The sequence below is a fragment of the Dendrobates tinctorius genome, unplaced genomic scaffold (genome assembly GCF_039654945.1).
Source record: "Dendrobates tinctorius isolate UK_male_01 unplaced genomic scaffold, ASM3965494v1 ptg000254l, whole genome shotgun sequence".
NCBI lineage: Eukaryota > Metazoa > Chordata > Amphibia > Anura > Dendrobatidae > Dendrobates > Dendrobates tinctorius.
Window position 1 is genome coordinate 1,716,782 of NW_027361921.1, and position 5,152 is coordinate 1,721,933.

At 35.1% G+C, this 5,152-nt stretch overlaps 2 non-coding genes across 2 annotated transcripts; both read right to left on the reverse strand.

Annotated features, from left to right (window-relative positions):
• Nucleotides 1–1,746: 1,746 nt before the first annotated feature.
• TRNAT-UGU (transfer RNA threonine (anticodon UGU)) lies at nt 1,747–1,820 on the reverse strand. Its single transcript has one exon. It is a non-coding gene; the product is annotated as a tRNA-Thr (tRNA).
• A 1,097-nt stretch (nt 1,821–2,917) lies between these two features.
• Nucleotides 2,918–2,991, reverse strand: TRNAT-UGU (transfer RNA threonine (anticodon UGU)). The gene has a single exon. It is a non-coding gene; the product is annotated as a tRNA-Thr (tRNA).
• Nucleotides 2,992–5,152: the final 2,161 nt, after the last annotated feature.

The following is a 5,152-nucleotide window of genomic DNA, read 5'->3' on the forward strand; positions in this document are numbered from 1 at the left end:
CTTTTAGAGCATTTCAAAAGCAAAATTTTTTTTTACTCAAATTCCACTGGTTTTAATTTGTAATGCTTGAAGCCATCCTATATTCTCTAAAGAAACTTATTTCATCTAATTCCTTTTAGAGCATTTCAAAAGCAGAAAGTTTTTTTCTCTCAATTACACTTTATTAGTGCTTTGGGAAAGACATGTTTGATGTCAAACAGAAGTGAAAGTCTTCTTTTTCGGCTAACAGCCCCAAACTGACATGAAGAAAGGAAAGCACTGCTGACGTTCGAAATCAAGATTTTCTGTTTACTAAACAGGCTCTTTGACCAACTTGTCTACATCACAAAAAGATGTGATATATTGTAAAGACTGCTTAGAGAGTCAGGTGCGGAAAGTGGAGGAATTTCAAAATAAAATCCATTGGTTAAGTTGTCAAGCTTGAAGCAATCTTACTTCCTTTTCAGCATTTAGATGAGATTCTTAATCTCACAATTGCACTATCAGTAGGGCTGGAACAATGGCAAATTTGAGTTTGCACACAGGTAAAACACCTGCTTTAAGATAGGAAGCTTATTCTTGAGAAGACAAAAACAAGGTACTGCTGAGAGTTGAACTCAGGATCTCCAGTTTACAAGACAGGTGCTTTAACCAACTAAGCCACAGCACCACATGTTCCATAGATGAATATTTATTATTCTGCTTTTTTCGAAAACTGCTATGAAAATTTGTAGCATCTAATGTGTAATTCCACTGGTTTTAATTTGTAATGCTTGAGCCCATCCTATATTCTCTAAAGAAAGTTATTTCATCTGATTCCTTTTAGAGCATTTCAAAAGCAAAATTTTTTTTTTTACTCAAATTCCACTGGTTTTAATTTGTAATGCTTGAAGCCATCCTATATTCTCTAAAGAAACTTATTTCATCTAATTCCTTTTAGAGCATTTCAAAAGCAGAAAGTTTTTTTTCTCTCAATTACACTTTATTAGTGCTTTGGGAAAGACATGTTTGATGTCAAACAAAAGTGAAAGTCCTCTTTTTCGGCTAACAGCCCCAAACTGACATGAAGAAAGGAAAGCACTGCTGACATTCGAAATCAAGATTTTCTGTTTACTAAACAGGCTCTTTGACCAACTTGTCTACATCACAAAAAGATGTGATATATTGGAAAGACTGCTTAGAGAGTCAGGTGCGGAAAGTGGAGGCATTTCAAAATAAAATCCATTGGTTAAGTTGTCAAGCTTGAAGCAACCTTACTTCCTTTTCAGCATTTAGATGAGATTCTTAATCTCACAATTGCACTATCAGTAGGGCTGGAACAATGGCAAATTTGAGTTTGCACACAGGTAAAACACACCTGCTTTAAGATAGGAAGCTTATTCTTGAGAAGATGTAGCATCTTGGTTAAGTTGGTTAAGTTGTCAAGCTTGAAGCAATCTTACTTCCTTTTCAGCATTTAGATGAGATTCTTAATCTCACAATTGCACTATCAGTAGGGCTGGAACAATGGCAAATTTGAGTTTGCACACAGGTAAAACACACCTGCTTTAAGATAGGAAGCTTATTCTTGAGAAGATGTAGCATCTTGGTTAAGTTGGTTAAGTTGTCAAGCTTGAAGCAATCTTACTTCCTTTTCAGCATTTAGATGAGATTCTTAATCTCACAATTGCACTATCAGTAGGGCTGGAACAATGGCAAATTTGAATTTGCACACAGGTAAAAGACCTGCTTTAAGATAGGAAGCTTATTCTTGAGAAGATGAAAACAAGGTACTGCTGAGAGTTGAACTCAGGCTCTCCTGTTTACAAGACAGGCACTTTAACCAACTAAGCCACAGCACCCCAATTTTCATGTGTGAATATTTATTATTCTGCTTTTTCTGAAAAAAGCTATGAAAATTTGTAGCATCTAATGTGTAATTCCACTGGTTTTAATTTGTAATGCTTGAGCCCATCCTATATTCTCTAAAGAAAGTTATTTCATCTGATTCCTTTTAGAGCATTTCAAAAGCAAAATTTTTTTTTTTACTCAAATTCCACTGGTTTTAATTTGTAATGCTTGAAGCCATCCTATATTCTCTAAAGAAACTTATTTCATCTAATTCCTTTTAGAGCATTTCAAAAGCAGAAAGTTTTTTTTCTCTCAATTACACTTTATTAGTGCTTTGGGAAAGACATGTTTGATGTCAAACAAAAGTGAAAGTCCTCTTTTTCGGCTAACAGCCCCAAACTGACATGAAGAAAGGAAAGCACTGATGACATTCGAAATCAAGATTTTCTGTTTACTAAACAGGCTCTTTGACCAACTTGTCTACATCACAAAAAGATGTGATATATTGGAAAGACTGCTTAGAGAGTCAGGTGCGGAAAGTGGAGGCATTTCAAAATAAAATCCATTGGTTAAGTTGTCAAGCTTGAAGCAATCTTACTTCCTTTTCAGCATTTAGATGAGATTCTTAATCTCACAATTGCACTATCAGTAGGGCTGGAACAATGGCAAATTTGAGTTTGCACACAGGTAAAACACACCTGCTTTAAGATAGGAAGCTTATTCTTGAGAAGATGTAGCATCTTGGTTAAGTTGGTTAAGTTGTCAAGCTTGAAGCAATCTTACTTCCTTTTCAGCATTTAGATGAGATTCTTAATCTCACAATTGCACTATCAGTAGGGCTGGAACAATGGCAAATTTGAGTTTGCACACAGGTAAAACACACCTGCTTTAAGATAGGAAGCTTATTCTTGAGAAGATGTAGCATCTTGGTTAAGTTGGTTAAGTTGTCAAGCTTGAAGCAATCTTACTTCCTTTTCAGCATTTAGATGAGATTCTTAATCTCACAATTGCACTATCAGTAGGGCTGGAACAATGGCAAATTTGAATTTGCACACAGGTAAAAGACCTGCTTTAAGATAGGAAGCTTATTCTTGAGAAGATGAAAATAAGGTACTGCTGAGAGTTGAACTCAGGCTCTCCTGTTTACAAGACAGGCACTTTAACCAACTAAGCCACAGCACCCCAATTTTCATGTGTGAATATTTATTATTCTGCTTTTTCTGAAAACTGCTATGAAAATTTGTAGCATCTAATGTGTAATTCCACTGGTTTTAATTTGTAATGCTTGAGCCCATCCTATATTCTCTAAAGAAAGTTATTTCATCTGATTCCTTTTAGAGCATTTCAAAAGCAAAATTTTTTTTTTTACTCAAATTCCACTGGTTTTAATTTGTAATGCTTGAAGCCATCCTATATTCTCTAAAGAAACTTATTTCATCTAATTCCTTTTAGAGCATTTCAAAAGCAGAAAGTTTTTTTTCTCTCAATTACACTTTATTAGTGCTTTGGGAAAGACATGTTTGATGTCAAACAAAAGTGAAAGTCCTCTTTTTCGGCTAACAGCCCCAAACTGACATGAAGAAAGGAAAGCACTGCTGACATTCGAAATCAAGATTTTCTGTTTACTAAACAGGCTCTTTGACCAACTTGTCTACATCACAAAAAGATGTGATATATTGGAAAGACTGCTTAGAGAGTCAGGTGCGGAAAGTGGAGGCATTTCAAAATAAAATACATTGGTTAAGTTGTCAAACTTGAAGCAATTTTACTTCCTTTTCAGCATTGAGATGAGATTCTTAATCTCACAATTGCACTATCAGTAGGGCTGGAACAATGGCAAATTTGAGTTTGCACACAGGTAAAACACACCTGCTTTAAGATAGGAAGCTTATTCTTGAGAAGACAAAAACAAGTTACTGCTGAGAGTTGAACTCAGGATCTCCTGTTTACAAGACAGGCGCTTTAACCAACTAAGCCACAGAACCACATGTTCTGTTGGTGAATATTTATTATTCTGCTTTTTCCGAAAACTGCTATGAAAATTTGTAGCATCTAATGTGTAATTCCACTGGTTTTAATTTGTAATGCTTGAGCCCATCCTATATTCTCTAAAGAAAGTTATTTCATCTGATTCCTTTTAGAGCATTTCAAAAGCAAAATTTTTTTTTACTCAAATTCCACTGGTTTTAATTTGTAATGCTTGAAGCCATCCTATATTCTCTAAAGAAACTTATTTCATCTAATTCCTTTTAGAGCATTTCAAAAGCAGAAAGTTTTTTTCTCTCAATTACACTTTATTAGTGCTTTGGGAAAGACATGTTTGATGTCAAACAGAAGTGAAAGTCTTCTTTTTCGGCTAACAGCCCCAAACTGACATGAAGAAAGGAAAGCACTGCTGACATTCGAAATCAAGATTTTCTGTTTACTAAACAGGCTCTTTGACCAACTTGTCTACATCACAAAAAGATGTGATATATTGGAAAGACTGCTTAGAGAGTCAGGTGCGGAAAGTGGAGGAATTTCAAAATAAAATCCATTGGTTAAGTTGTCAAGCTTGAAGCAATCTTACTTCCTTTTCAGCATTTAGATGAGATTCTTAATCTCACAATTGCACTATCAGTAGGGCTGGAACAATGGCAAATTTGAGTTTGCACACAGGTAAAACACACCTGCTTTAAGATAGAAAGCTTATTCTTGAGAAGATGTAGCATCTTGGTTAAGTTGGTTAAGTTGTCAAGCTTGAAGCAATCTTACTTCCTTTTCAGCATTTAGATGAGATTCTTAATCTCACAATTGCACTATCAGTAGGGCTGGAACAATGGCAAATTTGAGTTTGCACACAGGTAAAACACACCTGCTTTAAGATAGGAAGCTTATTCTTGAGAAGATGTTGCATCTTGGTTAAGTTGGTTAAGTTGTCAAGCTTGAAGCAATCTTACTTCCTTTTCAGCATTTAGATGAGTTTCTTAATCTCACAATTGCACTATCAGTAGGGCTGGAACAATGGCAAATTTGAATTTGCACACAGGTAAAAGACCTGCTTTAAGATAGGAAGCTTATTCTTGAGAAGATGAAAACAAGGTACTGCTGAGAGTTGAACTCAGGATCTCCTGTTTACAAGACAGGCACTTTAACCAACTAAGCCAAAGCACCCCAATTTTCATGTGTGAATATTTATTATTCTGCTTTTTCTGAAAACTGCTATGAAAATTTGTAGCATCTAATGTGTAATTCCACTGGTTTTAATTTGTAATGCTTGAGCCCATCCTATATTCTCTAAAGAAAGTTATTTCATCTGATTCCTTTTAGAGCATTTCAAAAGCAAAATTTTTTTTTTTCTCAA